This window comes from Pteropus medius, unplaced genomic scaffold, assembly GCF_902729225.1.
Source record: "Pteropus medius unplaced genomic scaffold, Ma_sr-lr_union100, whole genome shotgun sequence".
Taxonomy (NCBI): domain Eukaryota; kingdom Metazoa; phylum Chordata; class Mammalia; order Chiroptera; family Pteropodidae; genus Pteropus; species Pteropus medius.
The window spans coordinates 984,161-991,959 of record NW_024356335.1 but is presented as its reverse complement, the minus strand read 5'-3'; the positions used below and the strand labels follow the sequence as shown (position 1 = coordinate 991,959).

General features: G+C 44.4%; 1 pseudogene; it reads right to left on the bottom strand.

Moving 5' to 3' along the window:
- Nucleotides 1-7,368: 7,368 nt before the first annotated feature.
- On the bottom strand, nucleotides 7,369-7,454 carry LOC120601799 (uncharacterized; annotated as a pseudogene).
- Nucleotides 7,455-7,799: the final 345 nt, after the last annotated feature.

Sequence of the window (7,799 nt, the reverse complement as noted above, 5' to 3'; positions counted from 1 at the left end):
ATGATAAACATGCTTTGTAAATTACCACGAATATGTTACTTTGTTACTTCTTTTTAGTATTGTAGGAAATAAAAATTATAATAGTTATTTAATGTAACTGCTATACAGGTCATGATAAGGTTTTGCTACAATAATAAACAACCCACTTCAGTGGCTTATTTCTCACTCATGCTCCATTTTCATCATGGATCAACTTTTGGATGCTCTTCATGTGGTCACAAAGGGACTCGAGACGAGACAGCAGCCACCGGCTTTTTCATGATCGTTGTGTCCAAAGGGAAAAAGAGATTTGAAGAGTCCTCTGGGATAAAGAAATATTCTGGCCTGGAAGTGACACATGTCACTTTTCGCTCACAATTCATTGTCCAGAACAGGTCATATGGCCACACTCAATCACTAGGAGGCCAAGAGGTGCAACCCTACTAGGTGCTTAGAAGGGGAGAGAATCAGAAATATTTATTAAATGGCATCTGCCTTTCACTGAGCACTTAACACATGCCAGGCATCGTGCTGCAGGTATTTCTGATATATCCCTTAATTCCCTCAACAATCCACTGAAGCAGAGACTTTTATCTTCTGTTAATACTTGAATAACCTGACACTCAGGGATATGAAGTAGCTTGTTCACGGCTGCTCAATGATTAAGGAGCAGAGTCAGAGTTGACAGCCAGGTAAGAACCCCTGCTGCTTCCCCTGAGTTTGCCTATGGTGAGGCAGCTGTCCAAAGAGGGAGTCAATACTTTGCTGGAGTGAGAAATAGCATTAACTGAACTCCTCCTATGTATTAATTAGTCCCTTTACTACCTTTTCAGTTACACCCACGAGTTCATTTCCACGTCAATGATAAAGGAGCTGAAGCTCAGAGAGGTTAAATCACCCCGTCCAGCATCCACAGCAGAGGTAGCTCTTGAACCCACTCTTCTGGCCTGAAATCGGTGTTGGTTTTACACCCCTCTGCCCCACTCCTCTTTATGTTTTAATCATCATTTAGTATAGTAATGAGAGCACTGTGGAGCGGGAGGCAGAGCATGGATGTCAGCGCTAGATTGGATTGGGGCTCTGCCACTTCCCAGCTGTGTGACCTCGGGGAAGTATTTCACCTCTCTGGGTCACCACTTAACGTCGGGCTGATAATCGTTCCTACTCCACAGAGTCGTTGTGAGGGATAAATTTGGTCATGATGATGATATAATAATTAACTTTTTTCAAGAACTTACCGGGTCCAGATAATATGCTCACGGCTTTACATGCATTTCTTTTTAACTTTCGATTTGGGAATGATTTCAGATTGACAGAGAAGCTGCAAAGATAGTATACAGTGCTCCTGCGTTGCCTTCGCTCAGCGTTCCCCTAATGTCAATATCTTGCACGACCAAAGTACATTCGTCAAAACTAAGGAATTGATATTGGTATGCTACTATTAACTAAATTACAGACTTTATGCAGATTTCATCATTTTTTCCACTAATGTCCCTCTTCTGTGCCCTGATTCAAATCTGATGTAACATTGCATTTAGACATGTCTCCTCGGTCTCTGCTGATCTTACATGCATTCTTCCTTTCATTTTCATGTTCTGTTGAGGAAACTGAGGCTCGGGTTATTAAGTCAGTCTCCCAGGTCACAGAGTCAGTAGGTGGTAAAGTCAGAATTCATCCCTTGGTCTGTCTGACTCAAAGCCCATGTCTTTACCGTTTATAAGGAAATTATCGAAAAGAAAGACAGTGTTCCAAATTCGATCAGTGCGCAGAAAATCCGAAGCTCAGAGTGGGGAAAGACTAAAGCACAGAGAACTGGCTTTATAGCTTTAGAATACTAACTTGGCTGGATCTTCTGGAACCACAGCCGAAGTCCAGGTAATCTGTTCAGTGAGGAAGAGACTCAGGCTTGTGAGTGTGACCCTTGGGAGTCATGCAAAGGAATCCGGCTAAGCTCTGGCTTAGCCATTAGCAGAGGGGGTTCCCCAAAGGGCCAGACTGCCCGCTCCTTGGCAGCAAAGCCGGTTGTAGAGCATCCTAATAGAAGCAAGGAGTTAGCAGGTTAGGGCTGAAGACAGGACCACAGAATTTTTCATGTAGCAGGTGTTCCTGGGCAGCTCTCGCTGCTCAGAACACACAATGAATGGAGCAGCTACAACCAAATCGGCCACCGCAAATTTGGCCTTATTAATATCTACCATAAATTGTCTCCGCTTGCCTGACCTTTATGTGTCCAGCTTCCACATAAGGGAGAAACAAGAAGAAAGTCCTGGTCTTTTGTTTCTTTAGGAGAAAATAAAGGATCCAGGCAGATTGGTCAGTGTATGCAAAACCAAGGAAGGGCCCCCTGATCCTTCCTGGACCCCCCAAACCCACAGTATTGGGCTCAGGTATGGGGCTGAGTCAGCACAGGGTTGGGCAAAGAGCGAGTGCCAGTGACTACATGTTGAATGTGTGAGCAAGTGAATTAACTAATTTGCGTGTATTCCAGTGCCTGATATAAAACATGGCACCTAGCAGGGACTCAAGAAAAAAAACAAAAAGAAAGTAATCGATTTATTTAATTGATTGTGCCAACATGCAGGACTCTGGATGGCACTTGGGAACTCTTTACATGTTTGCTGACCCAGTGGATGGGTCTCCAGGGAGAGAATTCCAGTCTGTGGATTGCAACCCCTTAGCAGAGACACAGTGTGCCATAGCGGATGCGAATACAGAGTCTGGGGCTCGGGTTCTTAGGTCTGAGTCCCAGCTCTGCCACTTACTGATTTTCTGATCCTGGGCAGGTCACTTAACCTTATCCGTAAAATGGGGGTGAACGTGGTGATAATATTATTTACACCAGGGAGTAGATATGAGGATTGAGTCAAAACACACACATACACACACACACACACACACACACACAAATGCATGGCTTTATATCTGTGTGTGTATGTGTGTGTGTGTGTTTTAATCTGTTTATCTGAAACTTAGCTCAATTTTATAACTGAGCCTGACCTACCGTAAGCTATTAGAAGAAAATTTCTCTGCCTTTTCTCTCCCCCACCCCCAATTCTGATTTAAATGTCCCTCTAAATCTGACTTAGATTTAGATTACCCTGTGTGTAATCTATCTGAGCTAATATTAGTGACTTGTGCAATCAATACCTTTAAGGCTAATTAACACAGAAAATCTTAGAGTGCATCACATAGAGTAAGGAGAAGTCCTGCTTCATGTTAATGTTGTAACACATTCCTGTGTGTATATGTACAGGATTGTGACGTAAAATAAATTCCTTCCAGTGGGTCATCGCCTCAAGAGGAAAATGCTAAATGGTCTTCCTCAGCAGAGGAAAGGGCTGGCTAGCCCCTAAGTGAGCTTTGCTGTCCACTTCTTCCTTCTGCCTCTTATTGCCAAATGACCTCTGGGAAGACCTCCCTCCTCTTCACCCAGCCCCACGGGCTTGCACAGGACTGTGTAAGTCTGTGGTTTATACAGAGAATTACTGAGCAAAGCCTAGACAGCCACTGCCCTGGGCCTTTCACACACCTAAGCTCCTATAATCTGCCCTATCAGGCTATGAGAGTGGTTCTCAAAGTGGGGTCTCCCATCAGCATCAGCATCCCCCAAGAGCTTGTTAGAAATGCAAATGCTCAGCAGCTCCACTCCAAGACCTACTGAATCAGAAATTCTGGAGAACAGAAACCTGTGGTTTACAAAGACCTCCAGGTGATTCCAATGTAATCTAAAGTTTGCAAGCCACTGCCCGAGGAAGAAACTGTTTTGTCTTTGGAGAAATCGAGGCTCAGGAAGAGGAAGTGACATCCCCGAGATCATCCAGGGAAGAAATGACTGAGTCAGGACTCTAACGCGGTCACCGCACAGTGCAATTGTTTATGTGCTTGTCCTTCCCACTAGATAGTGCGTCTTTCTCAACAGAGACCAAGAAGACTGTGTTTCTATTTTTTAGCCTTTATATACAAGTGAGCCTGATATGCAAGTGCTCTGTGACCTCTGATGGCTGGATAAAAATCCAGCCCAAGGGAATGTTCTCATCAGGTTTAAATGGGCATAAGCACCTCAGTTTGGAATAAAAGTTACACACGGGAATAGGGGAACCCACTTCTTGATCAGCAAAGCTCCCAAGAGTCCCTCAGATGAGTGGTAGCCCAAAGGTGAGTCATTCTCAACTTGGACTCCACTCTTGAAATGGTGTTGGTTCTAAGTGTGTGTGTGGAGGGTCAGGGGTGGGAGTCAGGAAATGGTTAACAGTTTGATAAAGTTTTAAAAAAAAAATTCCTCTACTGGTCGTGAGATTTCCCAATAATGAGAAGTCAACACAATTAGACAAGGCACTAAATTTTTGTGCGGAATGCCAGCTGTCACTCTTCTTGACTAGCTCAGATCAAAGAACCGTATTTTATCTCTTAAGTCATTAGACATGATAGGGCCATTAAGTGGAGATATTGTCATAAGAAATCTAAGAACATAAGAAATATGTTGTTGCTTTGAAAATAAACATCTCACCTTTGCTTCTTTTTCTCTGTGAAAAGCTGAGAGAGACCAAACTATTAACTTGGGTCTTTCCAATATGCTCAAATCCTGTCATCTTCTCCCCCAATCAAATCCGCGATTTTAGCCGCAATCCTCCCTCTCATTCCAGAATGTCTGTATATGTCGGAACTGCAGGACCGAGAAGCCAGACAGAGATGCTGTAACCCATCTCTGCTTTTGCCAGTCAAAACAAAACTTGCCACTATTCCTGAGCTGTTTGCTTCGAAAGGAACTCATCTTCAGATGTCTTTCCAAGAGCTTATCTTTAGCCTTCCTTCATCTCTAACCTGTATTTGAAAGAACCCACTCTTCATTTCTACAAGTAACATGGCTGCTTGTCTGGACTGAGAATGGGGCTTGAATTGGTCACGTCGTTTGCTTATGTTCACTCATGGCAAAGGAGCTGAGGGTCAAGGATGGCGAGAGAGGACATGTTCAAAATGGAATACTTAAAAAGAGTTCAGTCAAGGAACCCTTTTCAAGGTTGGGCAGAGCTAAGGGATGGTGAAGCACCCAAGATTAGTGATAGCAGGGAGCCATTACTCTCCCTGCTGGGAAGACATAAGGAGAGGGGGAGGTTACAGGAATTTGGTGAAAGCGCCATCGACAGGAGCTGTGGCCTGGAGAGAAGAGGCAGCTCTGCCAAACAGCGGTGCAGCAGGAAGTAATGCCCCATCCCTCCGCCCTGCTGTCCCCAGTCTTCTCCTGGTGTTCCCCACTGGCCGAACCCACCCCGAAGCCAGAGGGTAAGTAGTTGCCTCCTGGGGCACAGAGCAGAGTGGCAGAGAATGGAGGGTGGATCTGGAGAGTAGATGGAGAATACGCAGCACACCCAGAGATCTGAACTTATCCAGACGAGACGGAGTTAGGGTGGCGGAGACCCTGCGGAGCTACATTGCAAGCTCAGGCCGGGGACCCTGAAAGCCTTTAACATCGGTTTTTTGGGCATAATGAATGAGACTTCAGAAGGAAGGTATGAGCAGGCACTAATAAAACGCATCCCATTGTATGCCCCTGGGAGTAAAGGGCTATGTCCTCGAATTCAAAGAGCCTGATGCCTCACTGAGCCCTGTGACACTCAGGGCTCAAACAGCCTTGCCACAGAGACCCACTTCACCAACCGAACGCACGAAGGGTGATGTGGGGGTTTTTATCTTTCCAGCTCACTGGTCCCTAACGGTGGCCCGAGCTGTAGGCAGGCCCAGAGGCACCTGAACTGCCCCTCTATGCAATTGTGAAGCCCTGTTGGGCCCTAGTCTCTCTAGGTGAGACAGTAAACAATGTCCAGGCCCGTGATGCAGACACATGTAAGTCCCTCTGGGGATCCAAAGCCATTTGGAACTGCGAAAGCCTGGACTTCTGGAATCAAGAAAGAGTTAGGTTTCTAATGCACCGGGTCTCACAGGCCAGTGAAGCCTGGGCTGTTTCCCCATTCTTGTGATGACCTTGAAGTGAGGGGTTCTGGTTCCATTTTTAGAAACATGGATTCTGCCTTTCCAGATGCTCCCTGTTCCCTCTGCTTCCAGTACACCAGCCTCACTCCGCTAGAACTAGCCAAGCTCACCGCTGCTCCAGTGCCTTTGTGCCCACCGTGCCCTCTGCCTGGAAGATTCTTCCCCCCAGATATCCACATCATTCACTCCTTCAGCTCATTTAGATCTTCGTTTAATGTCTCCTTTTCAGAGGGCCCTTTCCTGAGCACGTGACCTGAAGCACACCCCTTCCCACCCAGCTCTTCCAGCTCCTTACCCTGCTTTATCTTTATTACAAGCCACGATCACCTTGTTTTTGTTTGTTTGTTTGTTTATTCGTTTATTGACTGCCTGCTCAGGCTCCATGAAGGCGGGGATTTTTGTCTCATTCTTAGAATAAGTGACAAAGACCCTAAAAGTTATACAAGGATTTTTTTTTTATTGAGGTGAAATTCACAGAACATAAAATTAACCACTTTTAAATGTGCCATTCAGTAGCTTTCAGTGCATTGACAATGTCAGGCACTCATCACCTTTATCTAGTTCCCAAACATTTTCGTCACTCTAAAAGGGAGCCCCATGCCCATGAAGCAGTTGCTCCCCATTCCCTCCTCCTCTTAGCCTTTGGCAATCACCAATCTGCTTTCTCTATGGATTTGTCAATTCTGGACATTTCATATAAATGGAATCATACACTAGGTGGCTTTGCGTGTCTGCCTTCTTTTGCTTAGCATAATATTTTCGAGGTTCGTCCACATTGTGTGTCAGTACTTCAGTCCTCTTTATGGCTGAATAATATTCCATTGTATGGCTATATCACATTTTGTTTATCCATCTGTGGGTTGATGAACATTTGGGTTATTTCCACCTTTTGGCTATTATGAACAATGCTGTTAAGAACATTCATGTATAAGTATTTGCTTGAATATCTGTTTTCAATTATTTTGGTTATATACCAAATTGCTAGGTCATATGGTAATTCTATACTTGCATATAGGGGCTTTTAATAAATATTTGTGGAATGAATGAAGAAGTGACTGAGTGAAAGAAAGAATGAATTAAAAACCCAGGTTTCTTCGATTCTCAGACTCCCGCTATTCTGCCATATCACCTCCCTGAGGAAGTAAGGGAACTGAATGGCCCTGGGTATCTTGAGATCTAATCTCAACGGGCTTACATGTGTCTGTATGTCAACACTTGTTGATCCATGCACTGACTGGCACATAGTAGATGCTCAATAAAAAATTGAGCCACGTATACAAGTCATGCTGCGGTGACCATTTCTATGCATTAATTTTGTCTCTGTTGCTGATTGTTAATGTCAGATAGATTCTGAGAGGGGAAATGATTATATCAAAAAGCATTAACTTTTTTTTTTTTTTTACTGTCTCCTCTCGGTTTCAGGTACTCTACACATTCAGAGAAATCTCTCTAGTAACTGGAGAAATGATCCCTAAAAGTATAGTCTTAAAAAAGCATTAACTTTTTATAAAGTCTTTTGACACATACACCACATTGCCTTCTGAAAAAAGGTTGCAAGTTTTTCATTACCAGTCTTGAGAAGGTCTGGGCTCCTTTAGATTGTTCTCACTGGTGGCCGATTGCCTCCTGTTGGAGGAGACTTTCTTCCGGAACTGCCTCTACCATTGTCTCTAGCTAGGTAAATGGTAGCTAGGATGATTATTATTGCTTTCTCCATCTCTGGGTTTCAGTTTCCCAACTGTATGACACACTCCAGCCAACGTGTACTTCTTGCGGTTGATGGTCTTCTTTCTCTAGGCCCCTGGCCCCCACCTGAGCCAGTTGGAATCTCT